Here is a 25,501-nt window from a genome sequence, read left to right as displayed (position 1 = left end):
TCCAACCACGCTATCAGTTTACCAGCCTTATCACCCACATCATACAGTCGCCCCTGTTGCTCCCTACTGAGGCCCCTGGCCGCCTCCGTAACGAGGGCCCTGTAGGCCGCCTGCTTAAGTTGTAGGACATGTAGTGCAGCATCCGTCACCCCACCCTCCAGATCACCCTCCAATTCGGCAATTTCGGCCTCCACCCGGGTCACCTCCTCCCGCTCGCGCCTCCGGGCATGGGAAATAAGGGATAGGGCCTCCCCTCTAAGAACTGTCTTGAAGGCCTCCCACAGGGAGATAGCCGAAGGGACAGACCCCACATTCTCATCAAAATATCGCTGCAAGGATTTAATCAAGTCAGCGCGAATGGTGGGGTCGCGCAGGTACCAGGCATTGATTGGGACTACCCTGCCCTCACCCCTCGGGAAGACATCAAAGTGTAACAGGAGCGGGGAGTGATCTGAGATACCCCGTGCCAAATGGTGCACCTCTCCTACCCTCCCGACATAGGCCGCCGGGACAAGGACATAATCAAGCCGTGAGAGGCTACCATGGGCCCCCGAGTGGAAAGTGTACTGCAGCTGCGTGGGATGTTTTAAGCGCCAGCAGTCCACCAATCCCAGCGTATCCAGGAGGCCGGACAGCCACGCATGCGCCCGGGGGAGGTCCCTAGGGGGGTGACGATCCACGGTCCCAGAAACCACCGCATTGAAGTCCCCCCCCCACCACCAGAAGCCCCCCCGGAAGGCCAAGGAGGAGGCGCCCCAGGTCTGCAAAAGTGGTCGACTGTAGCCCCGGTGGGACGTATACTGATACAAAGACAACTACTTTGCCCTCCATTCTCCCCACCAAGACAGTGTAGCGTCCCCTATCATCGTGGAGCACCTCATCAATTTCCAACGGGAGCGAGTTCTTTACCATGATGCCCACACCCCGTGAGCCCGACGTGAAGCCCGAGTGGGCCACCAGACGGTAGCCACGCCGATTCATGGCACAAAAAGAATTACCAATAAGGTGTGTCTCCTGCAGAAAGACTACATCGGGCGAGATTCGTTTCAAATACTGCAGGACCACACCTCGTTTGATCCTGTCCCCCAGTCCATTAACGTTCCAAGACAACAAAGTTAATTCCCTACCCCCCATCACACACAGAAGCCATCATTCGTCCCCCCGAGAGCACCTTAGAACCAACACAAAAATGGGTTTGCCTTGTGATAAAAACGAACAACACCCCACCCCAACCCACCCACCCCAACAGAACTCCCCCCTCCCTGCACCCCTGCATGAGCCCAAACAGCCCCCCCAAAGTGCAGTGTGCCTGTCGCCCCATAGATGGTTAAACTAACTAGACCCCCAGAGGAGGAGGGAGAGCCCCCAAGAGACCCCACACAACCTCCATAGGAGGGGAACTTACTCGAACAGACGAATAGTCAAGAATGACATCAATTTTGTCCAGAGCGAGGCCTAATATTAGTCCCTCAGTCCTGATCCGGCGAGCCCTCTCCCCCCACCGCTCCCCCCCCACCCCCCCGATCCCGATCCCCAGACAGAGTATCCAGCCAGTCCCCGGCCGCTTCGGGACGATCAAAAAAGTGTGTGCGGCCATCCACCTCCACACGCAGCTTAGCTGGGAAAAGCATGGCGTACTTGAGGTTTAGGTCCCGTAGACGATGTTTGACTCCGAGAAAGCTCAGTCTCTGCTTCTGGACCGCTGGGGTGAAATCAGGATAAAAATTAACGTCCATATTGTCGAGTCTGACCGGTCCCTGTAGTCTGGAGGATTGCAGGATAGCGTCTCTGTCCCGAAAGTTGAAAATCCGGGCAATGAGAGGCCTCGGAGGGGCTCCGACCTTAGGCCTTCCCCCGGGAACCCTGTGGGCCCGTTCCACCGCGAAGAATTTACTCAGCCCCCGGGGCTGGAGATGGGTGAGAATCAAGTCCTCCACAAATAGGTCCGCCGCCGCCTCCTCACGTCCCTCAGGCACCCCGATAATGCGGATGTTGTTCCTCCGGGCCTGACCCTCGGAGTCTTCCAGGCGGCGATCCATCAGCGCACTCGCCTGGCCAAGCCGGCGCACCTCCTTTTGGAGGGCCGCCACATCTGTCGTGAGGCCCGATGTGGTGTGGGCCAAAGAATCGACCCGGTCATTGGTCTTGGATAGATCGGCCCTCACCAGGCCAACATCCACGAGGACCGAGTCAATCTTCTGCGCCAGTGTATCAAAACGCTGGCCCACCGAGGCCTTCATCTCGGCGATGGCGCCCATGACATCCCGCAGAGTCAAATCCGCGGGCAGATCAGGAGCATCAGTCGGGCCCTCAGGGGACCTACGTGGCACCTCGGGAGATCCCTTCTGGAGGGTATAGCGGTCCATGCTGTTAGACTGATGGACTGCGCCACGTCGGGTCGATTTCACCTTTGCCCGGTCACCATCTTGCTTTGTGGACATGGTCCCAGCCACCCGGTCGCACCAGTCACGTCGTAAAGGGCAGGCAAGCCGGTTCACGGGCTCCGGGGGGGGGGCCACCTCAGGTCCGCGGGGTGGATCACAGCCGGCGGGGTACCCCAACGAGGCCACACCACCTCACAGTGCCCCGCGACCCAACCTCGCCGAGACAGCAAGGAGGGTGCGAAAGCGAAAGTGAAAGTTCGGGGTACGCGAGTCGCCAAGCCCTGCCCGCCGCTGTTGTTCACTTTGTCCCCGGATCACCCCACAGCTCAAATCCGGGGTTCGGCGAGGAGAAGGCCGCAAACCTCGATCGGTGCTCCCGCCGGTGTCCGAGGTCCGATTTGGAAGCGGAAAACGGGTGCCACCTCAGCTCGGGCTCACCAACACAGTCCCCTCATCTAGGACAGGATATTTTCAGGATAGGTGTAGGAGGTCACGGAGGTCCTCGGGAGCCTCGCACCTACGCGGCCATCTTGGTTGCGCGCTAGGCTCCTCCCAGATGTATGTGCTTTTTAATGCAATTTTCTCTGGAACTACTGAACAGATCGACTCCATATATGCAAAAGGCACATCCCTGACCTGAGGACTACCTTTCTGCCAAATTTCAAGTAATTCTGTTCAGCCGTTCGGGCTGTACCTTCGACTAAAGGTCCTATGGGAAAATGCATGGAGAAAACGCGTTTCGGGACCCCCCTTTTTTCTCGGCCCCCGCTTGACGAATCCCCCCGAGACTTTCAGGGTAGGAGCTGAGCGGAGCGCCCCATTAGTTTTAAAAATTTCGCGAAGATTCGTCAACCGGCGCCAAAGTTATTCAAAATAGAATTTTGAGATTTCCTATGGAAACACGGTCCTAACTATAACTATCTACTGGCGACCGCCAGTAGATAATATATATATATATATGAGATATACATATATATATATAAATACATATATACTTGTATATATATAAATATATATATATATATTACGAAGTCCTGTCACACGTTTGAGAACCAGAAACCAGCATGCCAAAGTGTTCTCCAAAGTGCTTTTATTCAGTTTGTTGTGATAAACTGAATAAAAGCCCTTTGGAGAAGACTTTGGCGTGCTGGTTCCTGGTATTGAAGCATGTGAGCAGACTTCTTGGTGTTTTGTGGGCAGCCGATCCTGCTATACCAGTGTTACCCTTGGGTAGGCGCTTTGCTTATTTCGGATATATATATATCTATATCCACTAAAAAAAACAAGGGTTAAAGTAACGTTATAGTTAGGTGTAACAAAAATATATTTTCGTGATAAAAAAAAAAACCTTAACATTCACTGGAAAAAACAAAGATTTAAGTAACATAATAGTTAGGTGAATTTCTCAGTGACAAGGTTAACATTTTAAACAAAAAATACTACAGAAATTCAGCAGCTGTAGTTAGTAGCACTAACTATAACTTGCGCCCCCGCCATGCACTGCTTTAGACCTCACATATGACATCGCTCATGACATGTTCTATGACATCATTTAACACATCACTGATGACATCTCAAATTACATAGTTGATGACATCACTGATGACATCATCCTATGAGTGTGCTAATTTGTTTCATAGTTTACAAAGTGGCCAGTAGATGTCATATTACTTTTCTACCCAATTTTGTACAGCTTGGATTCAGCTAATGTGTGTAAGTGTTTACAAAATGCATATGCTCGTAAAGCACCATGGCTATGTAGAGGTATTGAACAGGTTATAAAATGTTGTATTCAAGAGTAACTCTGTGTGCAGGTGGCAGCTGATTTGAGTTCATTATGCTTCATACAGGTTTTTATGTTCTATGGAAAAGTATCGTACAGGAGAAATATTCTACGTATAAGATACTACGTTTTGTAAGCTGTCTTGAGTTATGAGCGAGAATCTTGCCAGCATGATAGATTATACTTAACATTGAAGACTATGTGTACCGGGAACAAAGATATGCACGTGTGCTAGTTTTGCTAGAATAGATGAGCTATCTGTAACGTTTTTACCACATTGTAAATGGTGTAGCTCGAATGTTCTTTAGCACCTTCAGATTGTGATTATTTTTGACAAATAGTGCTTTTTTTGCAACTGTTGCATAGAATGTACGGTGTTCTTAGTAGTTTTTTAATACCGTGTGGTGCATTTCTCATGAAACTTTCACTGCCTGCAAACTGTGATACAGAGTAAACTCTGTCCATAGTGAAACAAGCATTGGCATAGCCAATAGGTCTCGCTTTTGGCATCTTATAAGTATTTAGTTTTGCAGCACAATATCCTTGGTGCAACAACATCAGCTTTTGCATGGCTAAACCTTGTACCTTACAAATGTTTAGCCATGAAACAGTTGATGTTGTTGTACCAAGGATATTGTGCTAGATAACTAAACACTTATAAGGTCCCAAAGGCGAGACCTATTGGCTATGCCAGTGCTTGTTTAGCAATGTTGTGCAGCATGGATAAAGAGGAACCCACCCCCCATTTAAAAAGAAAAGATGCTATTATGCAGTCACAGCAGCGATGTCATTTTGTAGGTAAAAGCACAACACATGAACGCACCTACAGCGTGCGTGTGAAGTTTTTTTTATTTTTTATTTACTGATCCAAGTTGTACTGGTAAATAAAGAAAAATAAAGCAGTGCCAAAGCTATTTTTTTTTTTTAAGGCGGGTGGAGGGAAATAACGAAAGCAGGGCTCAGAAGCAAAACGGAGAGTACTGGTGCGGGAAAGATCACAGAGGATGGGGTCAGAAGCAACACAGATGGCGGCTGGACAAGAAGGGCGAGAGAGAGCAACGTGGAGCACGTGAGAACAGAAGCACATGGGAAAAAGAGAGCAACGTGGAACGGGTAGAAGCACACAGGAAAAAAAGCATTTACAATGCAATAGGTCTCGCACGGACATTATTTTGAGCTATTGTTATTGTAAATGTCAATCTTTTTTTGTTTTTCTTTTGTAAAACATAAATAAAAGACATTGCAATTTAAAATTGCAATAGCTAAACGTTTTGTAAATGCGGAACCTATTGTATTGCATTTACATGAGGGGGAGCTCATTTTCCAGGTAGAGGGGTGGGTTAAAATTGAGCATTTGCCCGATCTGTATCTAGTGTTTGCAGTGGGCAGCTCTTCTGTTGCTCCTCAGTAGATGCTATGGGACATGCTTAAATTATGTCATTAGTCATTCACAAATATATAAACAGAGAGAGACCCCTTGAATTGTTCAAGGGAATGGAGTACTCTTCACAAGTATAAAATAACAATCCCTTGATTGAACCAACACTTAAATGATCCTATGTCACAATGTCTCAAAATTCAGTTAAACACTTATACATTAGAGTCTTTCTACATTTATTGTATAACAAACATACATTCTATCACATTAAAAGCATATCACATTAGAGTCCCTCAATTGGACTCTTAAAAGAACATATAATCAACAAAATAAAAAAAAGGAGATAAATTGTCACACAATAAATGACACACCGTTATGAACCCGCATAACAGAGAAAACAACATAAAAGACAATGCACTTTGTCATGGGTTGCACATCAAATTGGACCATCAATCTAATAGCACAGCTTGTGAAACATCTGGCACACTTCTATCTACAAATCTGTGTCGATCCTTTCGATTGTGCTCTCAAATGCGTTGACGCGTTTCGATGGACTTTCTTTATACACCATCTTTATCAAGACAATTAATAGACGTTTTCTCAATTGTGATGTCTGATTTTTCAATCCTTCGTGTATAGTTTACACTTTCTCAACCTCGCACGGTTCTTATTTAGTCCGTCCCAAATTCTTCTACAGTCTATGTTTTAGACAATGTTCGAAATCTCTGCATGTCTTTCCAATCTTGTGGTTATATTCATGCGACCCCCGTGTGGACGTGATTCACTCAATTTCCAAGTTTTCAGAGGGATATAGAGGTCCGTAATGATCCTCCCTATTTATCTTGCCACCTTTCAGCGTGTTGCGCGTGGCATGAACGCGGAAGTGCTTCTCCGGCATTTTTTTATTTTGTTGATTATATGTTCTTTTAAGAGTCCAATTGAGGGACTCTAATGTGATATGCTTTTAATGGGACAGAATGTATGTTTTTTATACAATAAATGTAGAAAGACTAATGTATAAGTGTTTAACTGAATTTTGAGACATTGTGACATAGGATCATTTAAGTGTTGGTTCAATCAAGGGATTGTTATTTTATATTAGTCATTCACAAGTCAAAGGAACCAGCCTGTGTGAAAACAGTTTCCTCAGGTTGATGGATGTCACAGAGACAGGGTGAAGCAGTGGAGCGCTGAGCCAGCAATATCCACACTGAAAGGAAACATGCATGTATGTGGGCTGTATTCCAAGCAAGGACAGAGGCCTTCTGTTGCTGCAGTGATGTACCTTCGAAGCAGGCCATCTTATCGCCAGCTCCCACTTTCCTTTTCACTTCCTAGTGGCGAGAAAATACACAGGAGACCTGGTGAGTATTATTTTTCAGAATTAAAGCCAGGGAGGCCAGGATCCAAGGTGCTGCTCGAAACTATATTAATGCAATAATCCACCAATGCACTTGACATTCAAGATACAGCGGCGCTATTTAATGCCACAGAACTTCAGCCACACTACCACACAGGACCAGCAGTCCAAGGCGCTGCTGTGCTGTTACGGTGAGGAGTAATTGAGGTAGGGACTGATGAAAGAACAAGAGAACCAATAAAAATAAGAATAGGAAAGAAAAATATGAACATGCACTAGAGCACTTGTTCACTCAGGAGATCAATAGTTTACCTCAACTACAGGCGCACGCTGGTCGCGTGGAGCAGAGAAAAGAACAGTTCTGAGCAACCTCTGCAGGCACAAGAAAAAGGAAAAAAATGGAATATGCAATAATGCAAAGAGCCTTGAATGGGGGGCAGTGGCCAATGAACCAAAAATAGAAAAAATAAGGAAAAAAGGAGAAAGTATCAGGTGGGAAAAGTAACGAATACCGGGGCTCACCGTAGATGCAAATCTGGTGAGAGCATAAGATGCTCCTGTGGTCACAACCCGTGATACAAGCAGAATAAGATGAATGAAAGCTCAAAACAATAAGGGCTGCAACTCCAGATGGCGATTTCCTAGTGACGGATACTCGGGGGGTGGGGGGGTATTCTCCACATACCAAAGTGGGGGCTGCGTTTAAAAAGAGAGTGGATTCCCCAGCTAAGGCATCAACAAAGAGCCTAGTAACAGAATGGAAAGAGCCATAAGCCGCATTAAGGGACGTGCTCAAATAGCAGTATGTGTGTCAGGCATCTAATAGAGTAGCTAACAATGCAACAAAAAAAATGTCAGTCAGCTGCATGATGTAGAATATACCTGATAACAGTTAGGGTTTTCAGAGTCAAATGTAGACTCCGGGAGGCTGCTCAACCCGTCCGGAGAGTTGAGATAACGATCAGGGAGCCAGCAGGGGGCTCGATAAGCTGCAATTAACAGAAAACTGAGATTCAGGAATGCGTTAAAGGGAATATAGTAAAAGAAGAACATTGGGCTTTGCTACAGATAAAACACGTGCGGCCAAACGGAAAAGCTTTTACCGGTCGTTCAAAGGATCAGGGAAGTAATCGGAATAATGGCCAGAACGGTATAAAGGCTTCTGCGAAATAGGAAGCAGCGGGAGGGTCAAAATATTTAAACTATATCTAATGCTGTATGCTACTCTGTAAAACACATTAGCGCCACCTGGTGTATTTCATGCAGTACGACAAGAGCGGCACCCACGAGTGGTGCGCGCGCGCTGGAGAGAGCAGTCTGCTCTTTTTCCAAGCACATATTCGTGCTTGTGGCACGCCGCTGCGCACTCCCGCAAGTCGTATGCCGCCACAAGCACGAGTATGTACTTGGAAAAAGAGCAGCACGACGGCTAAAGGTCTCCTATGCAGTGCATGCGCACTGCGTAGGCGAGACCTAAAAACTGTTTACAGTACCCACTTTTTGGCTCATATCAACTTTATTTCTCATTGTAGGTTCAGTGAATGTCAAGGGTTTATACACATAAAAGCTGTCCATAGTAGGGCATTTGTTTTTGAACCGCTGTTCACTACTTTGGCTTTCTGTCAACAATTGTATAGATTTGGAACACTGCAGTCAAAGAGTGTTTCTCATACAGTGAGTTGTTTGTGTGGTGGTAAAAGTAATGGGTGATTTTCTCCTGAGCTATTTTGTATTCACGGTCAGGCCTCTAATGTATACTAATGTATAGAGCAAAGTGTGAAAGTGAAGTTTGGATGTTGTCATCAGTGATGTCCTTTGAGATGTCATAAATGATGTCATAGAACTTGTCAGGAGTGATGTCATATGTGAGGTCATAAGAAGTGCATAGCTGGCCCAAGTTATAGTTAGTGTTACAATATATAACTGCTGAATTTCTGTTGTTTTTTGTTTGTAAAATGAATGTTGTCACTGAGAAATTCATCAAACTATAACGTTACTTTAACCTTTGTTTTTTTCAGTGAATTTCAAGTTTACAAAAAAAGAAAACATATTTTTATTACACATAACTATAACCTTTAGTTTTATCAGTTATTTTCTAGGTTTTTGTTTTTAAGTAAATTAATTATTTTTGTGAGTGTATGTATGGTAGAGTGACTTTACAATATATGTTGTTGTTCAGACATTATTTTAATAAAAGAAAGTTTTTTTATTGTAACAAAACAGGATACGGTTCACAGTTTGCAAAACCTTTGTAAAATGTGTGCGAGCATTAAACAGATAAATATTCATTAGAAATTGTTCATTTGCTCAGTTATTGTAACTCTGACATCAAGACATGTAACCAGCAATCTTTTTTTTTTAGGTGTCATTACTCTCGGGAGAGGATTGCGAGATGCTCGCAGGACACTTGCAAGCTCGCAAAGTTTTACATTTCTTTGTCATCTATTGTATTTTGTACTTTATTATATTCTCTTTGCAAAAAAGGAACCAGGAGCGTTTTCAGACAGGTCCAGCACACTTGGCAGACCACAGCGCTTATTAGCACCGTGGGCGCGTGTTGGCATACTCCTTCAGACCTACCCCGGCTCTAATTGCCTTGGCTGGAACAGGTCTGAAGTATGATACCAGCAAGCGTCCACGATGCTAATAAGCGCCGTACTCTGCCTCATCCTGGAGGGGCCAATAGTTGCCCTATCTGGGTACTTCTGATACAGGTCAAGGTACAATGCATTGCCTGTGTGACCGGTTAAATGACTGATTACCACAATCACAATGAATATATTGAGGAATCCATTCATTGACTAGTGTAGTTTTTCATCATTAGGTCCTGAAGAATCTCAGCCTTATCTGAGTGGACAGATAAAGGCGAGAAATATGTCGACCATATATTTTTAAATGAGATATTTATGAGGCTTATTAGGACCATTGCACCCTAATTGGGCACCACATTTTTTAACTAGGTTAGAGTGCTCAATCAATAAACTTACTTGACCAGGAACGTCACTAAACCCATTTTATTTCACTTTTTTTTTAAAAATCACTTTACACACACTACAAACAAAAACCCTCACACCCCCACTTCATCAAACGGCTACTAAAAAGATCTCCGGCAAAGAGCCCCTTTGCAGGTGCCCGCCAGGCATTTCAGAGCCGGCCTTACGAGGAGAAAGCCCAATGATGAAGCAGGACACCCCCGAGGTGTGTGAGGGCACCTGCTCCTATATGGAGCATTCCCTTCATACAGGAACACAAACAAGAAACTCCCCTGTCTCTTTCTCTCTTTGAACCCTCAGAACTGCACCCCCACCCATTCACTGACTAGACTAGAGTAGCGAATAAAAGATAGTTGGATATTTGTTTTTTGTTCTTTAAAGTGATGACTCTTGCGAGACGCTCACGAGAGCCAAATAGCAATCCCCTGAGTAGACTCCGAGGGGACTGCACATCCTGTTCAACTCTCACGAAGCACTCACATTTAGAATTGAGTCAATTACAGTGTTTCACTATAATTTTGAACAAATTAGAACATTAGACTTTTTTGTTTAAGGTAGAAAAAAAGAATTGTATAGTGTTTTATACAAGATATAAAGGAAGTATTTAATTACGATCTTGTGAGACCCCCCACGAGACACTCGTGAGAGGTCTGGGAGAGGAAGCACACCCTAAGGAAGGATTCTGATTGGTTCATATGGATAGCTTTATTTAGAAGAAGAAGATTCCATTCTTTTTGCTTTATTTCACTATTGGACTTTGGTGAGTGTAGACATATTTGGCTCGCTCTCCTATCCTATTTCCCTTTCAGCAGAAAGATGACTTCATCAGATTCACATGAACAGCCAGGGGTTTCTGCCCCAGCCCAGCCATGTCAGCCACCCAAGGTGGCAATTCTTGAAATGAGGTCAGGTGCCAAGAGGTTTCTGTGAGTATGTTACCTGTAATCTTTGCTGCGAAGAATTAAGCCGGGGGAGCAGAAATAACCAATATAGGATGAGTACCACAGAGATGTAGAGACACCATAGATCCATGCATCTGCAAAGGCTTGCACTAGCAGAGTTGACTCGTGCTGTGGAGCTAGACGACTCTACAAAGGCTTCACCATCATTTGCTCCAGGAGATACTGTGCCTGTGCAGGTTCTAAGTGCAGAAGAGGACAATAAGCCTGCTTTTTTTAATAAAGCACTATCTTGCTGCTTGTGCATGGAGATCATTTTTTATCAGAGACAATCAGGTCTGCCCAGGAGAAGCTTGTCCAAGAGCATAAGTGCCCCACTAGGCAGTAGTTTTTCTTCTAACTGTTTTTTTGTAATTTTTTCTCCTTTTTTTACTGAGATGCTATTGGGTGTTTGTTTGACATTTCAAGCTGTATGGTCTTGTTGTTCCCTTAAAAAAATATATATATATATTAAACATGTTTGTAAACACGATTTTTTTTATAGCTAGTGAAAACCACTAACAAAAACAGCTCTTTTTGGAGCTACCCTCTACTTTTATGATCTATGTTGTTTGCTCTGTTTCCCTTTTTTTCCTCTTTTTAAAACCTCTTGCGAGATTCTGGCGAGAGCCGGAGAAGGGTACCGGAAAGTACGGTTCTCTCGAGCCTCTCATGAGAGTTCACAAAGTCTCGTAAGAGCCAGGGAGGCAATCCCTCAAGTTCAATCCAAGGGGCAGTATTCCTGGTCTGGTCTGGTCTGGCGAGACTGTCGCGAGAGATCGGAGAACACAAACGCCTGCCTCTGCTAGTCAATTTCTCAGAGTCTCGTGAGAGTATAGCGAGCTCAAACACTTGGCATATGCCTCATGGATAAGAGTGCTGTATTCTTTGGTGAGGATAGTAGAGTCTGCACACACATAAGCCGCTCTGCTGAGACTTCTCTCTCTTCAGACAGATTTTCCCTACCCCCTACTTTTTTACGATCCTGCAGGAGTGTTGGAAAACGAGGCAGCATCTGTGAAGCCTGCACAAATAACATGACTACATTTGTCCTTCACTGGGAACCAAACACCCAATTGTAGCGCCTGACTCTCAGAGGGTAGCGTTGCAGAGCAGTCTGAGGCTTACTCAAGGGAGGTGGTGTGGGCTAGTAATCGCCATTTGCAGGTGCACAAAAATAACACTCAATAATTGTTGTCCAGTCTGCACTTTGCTTTTTAAAAGTAAGAGTACATTTATTAAACACACACACCACTCAATACTATGCACCAATTTACAAATATACATAAGCTGTTGGAATTACTTTGTGACATTGCATAACATCTCCACCCCTCCCGCAGGGGGGGTGGGGTCTAGTACCACCACTCCCATGTATGCAAATCAACTTGCCCCCAATGCAGTTAGTTGAACATAACCTGGAGCGACGGCCCTGCGCACTGGCACCATCCCAGTGGCGACCCACCCCATTACCTCAACAAGCATTAAAAAGGGGTAAACCTGCCTTGGTGACACATGACCCTGACTGAGCATCTCCTACTGACCATAAAGTATGCACCTCTATATCTTAAGGGCTAACAGTCTGGGGTCTTCACCTAAGCGCAGCAGCAAGAATCCATGTTTACGCACACTTTAGAATGACAGTACTCATCACCTTGGTTGATCATTTGAATGCATTGCAATTACAGCCCCTAAGGGCATCACAGATGAAATCACAGGATTGCGCATATACAGCCAGACACCCTAGCAGGACTGTCTGGCAACATAGCCCCACTTGGCTTATGACATCTCCTTACACATGTGACTTACAGTCCCTTCAAAAGAAGTACTCCTGGCAACTACACTTCTCCTGCAGTTCGCCTCTTCATTTTAAAAGGAGTCACAGGTAAAAGCATGGGATTACGTAAATACAGCCAGACCCCCTAGCAAGAAGGTCCAGCAACATAACTCCATTTAGCTTAACATCACCTTACACAGGTACTTCCCTTTACACATGTGACTTTCAGTCCACCTAAAAAGAAATAACCAATAGTAAATGCATTTCGGTGCAATTACACCACTTCACCTCCAGGGGATGCCCTTCTCCAGACATCCCCAACTCAGCCCTTCACTCCATGATGCACTTCATAGTACACCCTCAGCTGTAGAACATAAGTTCCAGCCTAGAAGGTGTTAAAGGTTGGCTGAGCCCTTGAGGGGTTATTCTTTCAGATGCCCCGTGAAACTTAGGGGTGGACTGTTCTTCTATATGCTGGGGGAGACTGCGGTGCTCCTGCAGCCCCCCTGCACCCCTTTTCACACATGAGGGGGACCCCCTCCTCTGGGGGCCACAAAGCACCAAACGGCAGATTTCCAAATGCCTGGCGAGGCATTATGGGGCACTTCATGCTCCTCTTTACCAGCCCCAGCCACTGGGAACACTCTCCTCTGCCCTCTGGGTCTCTGAGAGGGTAGATTCAGCAGTGTGCTGTCTTCCGTGAGGGTGACCCCCCTCATCTGGGGGCCACAAAGCACCAAAACGGCAGATTTCCAAATGCCTGGCGAGGCATTATGGGGCGCTTCATGCTCCTCTTTACCAGCCCCAGCCACTGGGAACACTCTCCTCTGCCCTCTGGGTCTCTGAGAGGGTAGATTCAGCAGTGTGCTGTCTTCACTGGCTCCCTGTGCCAGCCTTTCGCCAGGCTCACCTTCTGGGCCTCTCTCCCTGCGCAGAGGCCCCTGCTTCTGTGCACCAGTCCTGGGCTCTTCTTCTGGTGCTGATAGGGTCCTGGGGGCAGTCAGGGGGTCTCCCCTTCCAACTGCCCATTGTGCCAGGCTCCAGCACCTTCACCCTCAGCAGACCACACCCCAGAGAGAGCTTCTCTTCCTGTGCAAGCACTTTTTTAAAGTTGAGTAAGGGACTGGCAGGAAGTCTCTGTTGGTCCTATCAAACAGCGACACATCACGTCCCTGCCCCTGCTCCCTCCTTCTTGTCCAGCCTCTGAGCTTGTTCAAAATGGCGTTGTCCAGGGTTTCTGCCACATGTCTCGGAAGCACCTTCCCTCCAAGCTGCCTTCCCTCCTTGGTGCAGCCTGGTGCCTGGCACCCAGCGACAGCGGTTGATGGATTGGCCTGTAGCTTTGGATCTTCTCTTTGTGGAGAGGAGGCCCTTGCTTGTGGAAGAAAGGTTATCAATCCATCCAGCTGAGGTCAGCCCTCAGCCTGGGTCTGGTCATGGCTGGCTCAGAGAAATATGACAGTTTTGGATGACCCAAAAGCAGTACAAATATGACTTTGGACTCTGCAGAATACTTATTTTCACATTCGCTACATTGGACTTAAGTGCGTGTCTGGAATCTGTAGGCCTAACGGAAGTTAATCTAGCCATGGGCCCCACATTCCCTTAGATGAATAATGAAGTGAAAACACAGTAAAACACACTGACTTTCCCTGGCATGTTTCTTTCCAGCCTATAAAGCCTATTCCATGTACACACGTGTCTGCATGTAACCAGCCCGGTGTCCCTTACTCCAGCTGCTGCGTAGTGGCCTGGTCAAGCCAGGGGAACACCAGTAAAATCCCCATGCAGTCTCTTACATCCTGTGTTCACTGTGGGTGAGTCCCAATTTATGAGGCTCCCCCACAGTAAAAGCTCAACAATTAGGTGCTCAAAAAGCGAAAAATCCGGGCGGCCCATAGTGTCAGAACCACCTTCCAACACACGCCGCGCCCAGCTGATTCCTACAGGGAAGAAGTAGCCACTCTACATGGGTACACTTCCCGTAGTCAGCGATAACTAGTTATAAGGGGTTCTGACCAGACCCCCCTTACTGACCAGTTATCCGCTTAGACCACCTACTCCTCCCATCCATGAAATCTCCACCCATGACAGGGATCCCAGACTACCCTAAGAACCCTCCGGGCTCTAGGTTAGATACCTCTAGGTCACTCATGGTCTACATGGACTCAGCCCAACTAGGCTCACCTTTGCCCTTGGGCATGCAACACTATGCCTACCACTTCTCCGGACAAGGGTCCAGTGCCTCAGCACCGATGCGGTCTTCTGGGAAAGGTCTAAATCCCATCCCCTGGGTCATTAGCTGGTCTCCCTTCCAGAGTTTGTTCCAACCAGTACCCTCTCTCCGTTTGGTCCTTGCACCCCAAAGATGCAACCTCTCTGGACCCTCACCCTCAGCCTGCCGCGGAGGTCATTCTGCTGCCACCACCCTTTCGGGATGACTGTCTTCCCTAAAGAAAGCACAGCCACTTGTGCTTCCCCACACAGAAAAGCACCCTTTGGCCACTGGCCTGGCTCCCTGATAGGACCTCATACCAGCCTCACCACCACACTGGCAGTGCCAGGGAGGAACACTGAGGGTGCCTCATCAGACATCCTACAGCTCATTCCCCCCCCGTCAGTAGCTCCACCCGGAAACTACCCCGGGAACCTAGACCCCTTCCTTGTTCTCCGCTGCGAGAACAGGGCCTATGTACCCTTCCCTCCGAGAGGTGCGCTCTCCTCCTGGAGTATCCTTAGAGAGCCTGTGGGTCCCGAGTTAGCTAGACCCAGACCCACCTCTCATGGCTCTCTCCGGTCTCCCTGCAGCGCCTTGGGAGACCGCCCAGGGACCTACATGGTCCCTGGATGGCCTGCACCACCCCTTATGAAGAGCAGGGTCCCTTCACTTAAGATAGGCCCCACCTGCCTTCAGGGTAGTACTACCACTCTCAGCCAGGGACCCTAAAGATCCCGGCTAGGCCTGCACCACCCCTTCACGAAACACAGGGTCCCTTCACTTAAGATAGGCCTCACCTGGCTTCAGGGCGGTACTACCTCCGTCAGCCAGGGACCCTAAAGATCCCAGCTAGGCCTGCACCATCCCTTTGGGGAAACACAGGGTCCCTTCACTTAAGCTGGGCCCCACCTGTGTCCAGGGTGGTACTACCTTGCAGAAGTCCACCTCCTGCCTCGAGCTAGGGAACACCCCCATGCTCCTGGTCCTTGGGTCCAAGTCCCACAGGACCTACCTGACTGGTTACCGGTTAGGCATCGCCCCAGCCACCACTTCAGGTTCCCTCCACCAGCTCCTGGTCCTGAGGTTCAAGTCCCACCGGACCTACCGGACTGGTCACCGGCCACCCGACCCTAACACCTCAGGGTCCACTGCTAACCCTTTCCCTGGACACTAGGGAGCACATCGCCCCCACTCAGATCTCTATTGGGTCAGTTACCTAGCCCACCTAGGGTACCTAGAGGCTACCACCACACACCATCACTAAAGAACTACCCTCCTTGGGGGCCACCCACTACCAGCGGCCACCACTGGGTTGCTCACCTCCCCACCAGTTAACCTGGGGGACCTGCCAGACTCTCAACTCTACCACACCCTCCTCCCACAGTGGGAAAAGTTTCTTGGGGTCCCCCACCATGGGAACCCCTGGGGCGCTACTACACGGGGTAAAGAAACCTCCTGCCCCACCCTTCCAGTGGTTTTGGCCTGATCCATTAGCAAGAAACTTCCAGTGGGGGAAGGATATCTGGGGCCCCTCCTGTGGAAACCCTCCCTGCCATTAAAAAGCGTGGGAACCTCCCAGGACCCCTACTTCTCCTGTTCCCCTTGAAGGTCAATCCACCCCTACACCCACACCTGTGATGTAGGTATCAGTTGCTGTCCCTATCTCTTGAGGAGACACCCTCCTCATGCAGGTGTAGTGTATGTAGTGTTAGGGTTCAAAGGTGTACAATATGGCTTAGAACATTTGTATGCAATCATTTCCTGGAAAGCACCATCCCGCTAGCACATTATAATCAACATAGCGCGGTCATATCAATACAGCTTACATTTAAACCATAATAACTTCACATGACACATATGGGCGCGGGGCTTTCCTTTCCCATACCTTTAGTTCACATAACCAAAACGTTGAACCTTTCTCAGAGCCTTGCGCTCTTCCATTTGCTCATTGCTGCATAGGTAATGTGTGGCAAAACTGGACTTATCAAATGCTATAAATGCACATCAGAATGGGATACTATGTTTCCCGCCGCTAGACACCAATGTTGGAAAACGAGGCAGCATCTGTGAGGCCTGCACAAATAACATGACTACATTTGTCCTTCACTGGGAACCAAACACCCAATTGTAGCGCCTGACTCTCAGACGGTAGCGTTGCAGAGCAGTCTGAGGCTTACTCAAGGGAGGTGGTGTGGGCTAGTAATCGCCATTTGCAGGTGCACAAAAATAACACTCAATAATTGATTGTCCAGTCTGCACTTTGCTTTATAAAAGTAAGAGTACATTTATTAAACACACACACCACTCAATACTATGCACCAATTTACAAATATACATAAGCTGTTGGAATTACTTTGTAACATTGCATAACATCTCCACCCCTCCCGCAGGGGGGGTGGGGTCTAGTACCACCACTCCCATGTATGCACATCAACTTGCCCCCAATGCAGTTAGTTGAACATAACCTGGAGCGAGGGCCCTGCGCACTGGCACCATCCCAGTGGCGACCCACCCCATTACCTCAACAAGCATTAAAAAGGGGTAAACCTGCCTTGGTGACACATGACCCTGACTGAGCATCTCCTACTGACCATAAAGTATGCACCTCTATATCTTAAGGGCTAGCAGTCTGGGGTCTTCACCTAAGCGCAGCAGCAAGAATCCATGTTTACGCACACTTTAGAATGACAGTACTCATCATCTTGGTTGATCATTGCAATTATAGCCCCTAAGGGCATCACAGACGAAATCACAGGATTGCGCATATACAGCCAGACACCCTAGCAGGACTGTCTGGCAACATAGCCCCACTTGGCTTATGACATCTCCTTACACATGTGACTTACAGTCCCTTCAAAAGAAGTACTCCTGGCAACTACACTTCTCCTGCAGTGCGCCTCTTCACTTTAAAAGGAATCACAGGTAAAAGCATGGGATTACGTAAATACAGCCAGACCCCCTAGCAGGAAGGTCCAGCAAAATAACTCCATTTAGCTTAACATCACCTTACACATGTGACTTACAGTCCCTTCAAAAGAAGTACTCCTGGCAACTACACTTCTCCTGCAGTGCGCCTCTTCATTTTAAAAGGAATCACAGGTAAAAGCATGGGATTACGTAAATACAGCCAGACCCCCTAGCAGGAAGGTCCAGCAACATAACTCCATTTAGCTTAACATCACCTTACACAGGTACTTCACTTTACACATGTGACTTTCAGTCCACCTAAAAAGAAATAACCAATAGTAAATGCATTTCGTGCAATTACACCACTTCGCCTCCAGGGGATGCCCTTCTCCAGACATCCCCAACTCAGCCCTTCACTCCATGATGCACTTCATAGTACACTCTCAGCTGTAGAACATAAGTTCCAGCCTAGAAGGTGTTAAAGACTGGCTGAGCCCTTGAGGGGTTATTCTTTCAGATGCCCCGTGAAACTTAGAAGTGGACTGTTCTTCTTTATGCTGGGGGAGACTGCGGTGCTCCTGCAGCCCCCCTGCACCCCTTTTCACACATGAGGGTGACCCCCTCCTCTGGGGGCCACAAAGCACCAAACGGCTGATTGATTTCCAAATGCCTGGCGACGCATTATGGGGCGCTTCATGCTCCTCTTTACCAGCCCCAGCCACTGGGAACACTCTCCTCTGCCCTCTGGGTCTCTGAGAGGGTAGATTCAGCAGTGTGCTGTCTTCACTGGCTCCCTGCGCCAGCCTTTCGCCAGGCTCACCTTCTGGGCCTCTCTCCCTGCGCAGAGGCCCCTGCTTCTGTGCACCAGTCCTGGGCTCTTCTTCTGGTGCTGATAGGGTCCTGGGGGCAGTCAGGGGGTCTCTCCTTCCAACTGCCCATTGCGCCAGGCTCCAGCACCTTCACCCTCAGCAGACCACACCCCAGAGAGAGCTTCTCTTCCTGTGCAAGCACTTTTTAAAAGTTGAGTAGGGGGCTGGCAGGAACTCTCTGTTGGTCCTATCAAACAGCGACACATCACGCCCCTGCCCCTGCTCCCTCCTTCTTGTCCAGCCTCTGAGCTTGTTCAAAATGGCGTTGTCCAGGGTTTCTGCCACATGTCTCGGAAGCACCTTCCCCCCAAGCTGCCTTCCCTCCTTGGTGCAGCCTGGTGCCTGGTACCCAGCGACAGCGGTTGATGGATTGGCCTGTAGCCCCACCCATCTTCTCTTCGTGGAGAGGAGGCCCTCGCTTGTGGAAGAAAGGTTATCAATCCATCCAGCTGAGGTCAGCCCTCAGCCTGTGTCTGGTCATGGCTGGCTCAGAGAAATATGACAGTTCTGGATGAGCCAAAAGCAGTACAAATATGACTTTGGACTCTGCAGAATACTTATTTTCACATTCGCTACATTGGACTTAAGTGCGTGTCTGGAATCTGTAGGCCTAACGGAAGTTAATCTAGCCATGGGCCCCACATTCCCTTAGGGGAATAATGAAGTGAAAACACAGTAAAACACACTGACTTTCCCCGGCATGTTTCTTTCCAGCCTATAAAGCCAATTCCATGTACACACATGTCTGCATGTAACCAGCCCGGTGTCCCTTACTCCAGCTGCTGCGCAGTGCCCTGGTCAAGCCAGGGGAACACCAGTAAAATCCCCATGCAGTCTCTTACATCCTGAGTTCACTGTGGGTGAGTCCCAATTTATGAGGCTCCCCCACAGTAAAAGCTCAACAATTAGGTGCTCAAAAAGCAAAAAATCCGGGCAGCCCATAGTGTCAGAACCACCTTCTAACAAGGAGTCTCAAGAGAACGCAAATATTTTGTGGGAATAGATTTCACACGTTTTCATTACAGCACTGATATTTTATAGTTCCCACTATTAGTGTATGATGAGAAAGTGGCCTATCCACTCAAAGGTTTCCAGACTATAATAAGAGTGTATAGTAGGAAATAAGGAGACTGGCCTCTCCGCTGACTCCTCTCCACAGGGTGACCATTATGCATAGTAGTGTGTAGGAGGGAATGGCCTGTTTCCTGACACCTCTCTCAGATGTTGGGCAACCATAGTGGGGTGTGTGAAAGGACTGGCCTCTTTGCTGAGACCCCTCTCTTGGATGATGGATGTGTAGTAGGGCGTGGGTAGGGAATATGCACACTAACCCCAGGTTCGCTGGGGAAGGGAAGTAGAGGCTTGTTAGGGTAATAGGAGACGCCCTGCCTCCAACACACATTGATACACACAAATTAGGCCGCTCCTATTGGAATGACCCGGACAAACAACTGAGTAGTGTTAAGTGACTGTGAGTGTGGACATCTCACTAAAAGTTACGGACTGGCCTCACACGGGGAGGGAATAGCCTCTCTGCTGAGACCTCTCTGTAATGATGGATGTACGTAATAGAGTTTGAGGATGGACTAGGTTCTCCTTTCAGATCTCTCCCTCAGATGACGGGTGTGCATAAAAGGGTGTGTGGAGGCACTGGCCTCTCTGGTGAGACCGCTATCTGTAATGATGTGTGTGCGTAATAGGGTTTGGGGAAGGACTGGGCTCTCTTTTGACACCTCTCTTTCAGATGATGGGTGGGCGTAGTAGGGTGCGTGGATGGACTACCCTCTCCTTCAGACCTCTCTCAAATGATATCTGTGAGTAGTTGCGAGTGTGGAGGAACTGACCTCTCCTGTCAGACCTCTCTCTATCAGATGATGGGTGTACACAGTAGGTTGTGTGGAGGAACTGTCATCTCAGCTGAGACCTCTTTCACAAATGACAGATCTGTGTAGTACAGTGTGCTGAGGAACTGCCCTCTCCTTTCAGACCTCTCTCTCAGATGACAGATGTGCGTAGTAGTGTGTGGAGAGGTTGCTTCTACTTCCCACCCGGTGCTCCACCTGTTATTGCTTGCTGGTGTGCTTCTCTCCTGCCAGATCTATCTTGCTCTCTACCCTGTTAGCCCATGCCCTCCGTATTGCTTCAACTCATCTTATTGATTCCCCCTACTCACTTAAAAAACAATTCTAAACGTTTTTCCTTTTTAGCTACTAATCCAACTCGGATCGGTAACTAAACAGAAAACAAAGCACCTGCACCATTTTGTAGGCATGCGCATGTTATCAGTGGCGGCTGCTACTGATTAGTATGAGTGAGGCGGGGAGCGGTAAAAAAAAAATCACTTACCTGCCAGACACCGTCTTTCCTCTGTCCTTCTTCTTTCCGCTGAGCATTGAAGCAGGAAGCACACAGGCTCCCAGACAATCACAACACTGCTGTCACCAGCAGCATCGTAATTGGTCTGAGCGGCCTGGTTGGCCACTCAGACAGGGACTGGGAGCCTGGGACAGTTCTCCACTCAGCTGCACGACACAGCCGGGTGGAGAAATGCTAAAGTGCGCATGACGTCTTGGCAGGCCAAGCCGTCATGCACACCTTTGGTGCATCAACCACTCCTCCCCGTGACACAGTCCAGCCCTGCCCAGTACTAAAAACCAAACTGGCGCAGTACAGAAAAATAAAATGATAATAACATTGCATTATTATCATTTTATTTTTCCTTTTTGCAAGTGAGGCGATATGCACCTCCGCCTTTGCGGAACAGCCGCCGCTGCATGTTATGCATGCCTACGAAATGATGCGGGTGGTCCTGTCCATGGCTTTTTATATTTTTCAGCAAATATTGCTCAGTACTGGGAAAGCTGTGCAGCACTGCTAAAAAGCATTGGAAGAGCCAATAGGTCCCAAAGGGGTTTGTCATGAGTAAGAATGTGTAATATGTCAGACCCTCCAGCATTTCGCGATTTCGTTATCTGCGAAAATATTGTGAAATCAGCTGAGGAGGGCGATGACCGCGATATTGAGCTTTTCAGCTGCAAAATGCCGCACAAACGTGCAGGACATGCATTCACAACTTGCATTCTCTGGTGTGTGGCTCTGGCATGTGGATTCAGAGTTGCGCGCGCATCACAGAATGAAGGGAAAGCAATGCTGTAGAAGGAGAGTTGAGAAAACGAAAGTAACATTTCACTGGCAAACTCTGTAAAGTGGCGCTCATGTGTTTGTGTGAAAAAAAACTATTTGGCCACTTTGTCTTGTTTTATTTATTTCACCAAGTCATGTGAGTGACCCTAGCTAAAATTGCCCTGTGGTTCTGGTCTCCTGTGTAGAAGTGCTCGAGCCCTGGAGAGCATGGAGCGGTGGGGGTGAGTCCAGGGACCTTTTCATAATTGGGCCTTAATGCCGTCGTCACATTACATATGATCACAGGGACTCCTACCGGCCCAAGGCTCAGACCGAATCATTTCACCATGCGAGTTAAAATGAAAGAAAAGTTAGAAAAATTTATGAAATCCTGCCAAAAAGGCACAAAATATATCATGTTTTCCCTCTTGATTCATTTTAATTGGGCGAATGCAGTTGACAGCTATGAATATTCGATACTCGAAGCACCATGTCCTCTGGCTACACAGCTTCGAGGAGCTACTCTCCGTTCCAAGTTTTTCCTTTCGGGAAAGATTTTGTTTCCCATGCCCTGTATTTATACTTAAACCTACAGTGACCCCCCACACGATTTCATTTGAACAGCTTTGCATGTTTACCATTAGCATACAAGTGGTGCTGCTACATATATAGTAAATTAAATGTACATTTTGCTTTGTTGTAAAATGTGGCAGTCGATCCTGCCATGTCCAGCTGAGGTGTGGGATTTGTAAAATACCAAAAGACAAGACAGGTCAAGCTGTGAAATGAGCTGCAGATGTGGTCAATATTAATGAAAGTGGCTTTGTAATAAGCGAAGACAGCCAGGCATTAATCAAAGTGACATTCTGTCACCCCCAATGTTGGTGGCACAAGGATGTTTAACAGTCCTAATAGTGGGTGATATCAAAACGAGTCTCCACTTTCAAACCACACCTGATCAAGCAAAGCAACACTGATGACATCATTGTTTGTAGTACATGAATGGTTAACATCACTAGTAGTGGATGATGTCACAATGAGTCACGATTGTCGAATCAGACTTGATCAAATAAAGCAACATTCTGATTACCTCATTGTTGGTGCATCAATGGTTAATGGATTAAGTTGTGGGTGATATCATAATGGATCTCTCTTGTGGACCAGATCTGATCAAACAAAGCAACTCTGATGACCTCATTGTTGGTGGTAGAGGAATGGCTATTAGACCAAGAATTGGATGATGTAATAAGGTCTCCCTTGTCGAACCAGACCTGGTCAGACAAAGCCACACTCTGATGTCCTTGTTGTTGGTGATAAATGATTGTTCCGTAACCAATCTAGTGAATTACGCCATGATGGGTTTCAAAACTAACTCAGATGCTATCATACAAAGCTACATTCTCTTATCCTCATTAATGAGGATACATGACTGATAAACAGAACCTCTAGTGAAAGATATCACAGTGGAATTCCAATGTCCAACTAGGGCTCTTTAAATATTGTGACAGGAAGAGGGCAGGTGAAGAGGTGGAAGGGTAATCGCAGAGCAGCTGCTGGAAAACACTGAGTTTGGCTATTGCACATAGTGGAAATATCAAAACAGTGTCCTACAGCAGATGGATCTGGGACTTGGAACCGCTAGCCCCAAGACAGCACAATGCCACAAAAAACAGGATGATTAGCAACCCTGTGCTATTGTGCTTGGCTTATCCTATGATCCAGAATGTTACCACAAAGGGAAATATAGCAAACAAACACTCTTAGAAACTTTAAACATGCCTATGTCGATGTGGAATACTCTGCTAAACCAGTTTCCGTTGATCTAAGGCTGAAAAGAAATGATTCCAAGTAAAATAAAGTGCCACATAATTGCCATATTTGTGCCGCAAAATGTGCAAATCTATGCCGTAATAGCCTGGGGTCTGATTTGTGCTCAAAACTGCCTGGTGTATGTAAAATTTTAATTTCTTGTCTTGCTTTGTAATTGTTGTGTTGGAGGACATTCAATAATAATAGGGTGATCCTAATTTGAGTGTGAGTTCTCCCTTTACTTGTCATGTGTTAGGACTGAGTTGTGTGATATATGTTGGTGGCTGACATTTCATGGCTTGGTGAGTGAACTGCGATACCACAGAATATGGCGTGACAGTGTTTATGTACACCACGGCGGCCATCAATTTTAGGCTGAAAGGAAAAAAGAGGGAGAAGAGAGACAGAGGGCAAGTACGTACGATGTTATGTGTAACTAAGAAAAGTAAAAAACATTCTTCACATTAAATTCACTTGTTTTATAGAAGAGAATATGAAATACAAGGAAAATACCATTATTGGTCACCACTACCAAAGAATTGTTAGCAAAGTGAAATCAGAAAAAAATTGCACCGATATAGTCTTAACATTGTAAGTATTTGGTGCAGGTCGTACCGTTTCCTCCTAGAAAGGAAAATGCATCTGTCAATTTAAGTTCATTGACGGTTGAGAACAGGGCGAGCTTTAGCTGCGAAAATAACATGGCTAGTTGGTGGGTACGAGTGATAGAATTGAGGCTGCGGTTAAACAGACCATTCTTATTACTAGGATGCAACATTAAGCGAAAGTTCAAAATGTTGCACGAAAGAGAAAACATCTTTAAAATGTTTAGAGAATACAATTTATTTACAACTCGTAAAAAAGTATTATTTTATAACCGCATACCTTTGAGTAAAGTATTATAAGTGAAGAAATATGTTTTTTAATTGTTTTGTGAACTTAAACGGAGTCTCACGTCTGGCTATCATATTTTTTCTCTAAAAACATGAACTTTTCCCTCGAAATCCCTGTGATGTCACTGATGTGGACTTGGGACTTTAAGGTCTGTGTTGTCTTAAAAGGCGACTTGATCTTTAAATTCATTGGAGGGTTGATGACTGTTTTTGAAGACCAAAGCAGAGAAGATGTCCTGTTTAACAAAAGAGTATATAGCCCCCAAATGAGTATAATCGGATGTTAACAATAACAACACTCACCTCCACCCAGGAAATTGGAACTGTCTACAACGATTGACAGTGTAGGCACTGACACAGAGAAAGGACAAATGAACGGGAATGGAGATAGAAGTAGGACTGAAAAGTAACAACTGTGGGCACAACGCAGAGAAAAAAAAAACCGAGACCAACAATTAATTGGCAGAGAAAAAAGATGATCTCAATACTATACACAGGGACATTGAAATAGAAAAAGGACTACTACCTCGAATTACTAAGAGTAAACCATAAAGCTCAGCAGGGGGCGTATCTCACGCCACTCATTTTACAGTCAAGAGCGCCCTCTTCTGGGCAAGGGAGGGCATTGCCAAAGCAATATCTTTACTGGCACATTTGGCAAGTAAGCTCTCGTGGTGAAGAAATATGTGTTGAGCAAGATTTCTTTGGCGATTTATTGACGCACATTTTTTTTTTGCCTTTTTATACAGCGTGAACTCGACCTGAAAGTATTGGAGCACTAGCTACATTACATAAGAACACATTCATTTTGGTAGGCGCGGGAGATTAAGTGATTTTCTCAGAATCACAGGATGTTGAGCCGAAGCCGAGACTGGGATCTGGTTTCCCAGCTCCTAAATCGCCATATTCAGGCAGCACTGGCTTCTAATCAAAAACCATTTTGTAGTTTTATGTTTTTCACGAACTTCAAGTTCCAGAACGCACTTTGCTCATATTTTAATGACAAAGGCGGGGTGGCTGACATGGTTGACCACTAGAGGTGGGCAAGCCAATTAATTAACATGAAGAGCCA

General features: G+C 46.7%; 1 protein-coding gene across 1 annotated transcript in view; it reads right to left on the bottom strand.

Annotated features, from left to right (window-relative positions):
• PAFAH2 (platelet activating factor acetylhydrolase 2) overlaps positions 1-24,848 on the bottom strand; it is a 184,525-nt gene extending 159,677 nt beyond the window's left edge. The window contains exon 1 of the mRNA XM_085647793.1: positions 24,733-24,848. The gene's annotated coding sequence lies outside the window, so the exon portion shown is untranslated. The remainder of the gene's footprint in view (positions 1-24,732) is intronic.
• Positions 24,849-25,501: the final 653 nt, after the last annotated feature.

This window comes from Triturus cristatus, chromosome 3_2 (genome assembly GCF_964204655.1).
Source record: "Triturus cristatus chromosome 3_2, aTriCri1.1, whole genome shotgun sequence".
In the NCBI taxonomy this organism is placed as follows: domain Eukaryota; kingdom Metazoa; phylum Chordata; class Amphibia; order Caudata; family Salamandridae; genus Triturus; species Triturus cristatus.
This window is presented reverse-complemented; position numbering and strand designations above follow the sequence as displayed.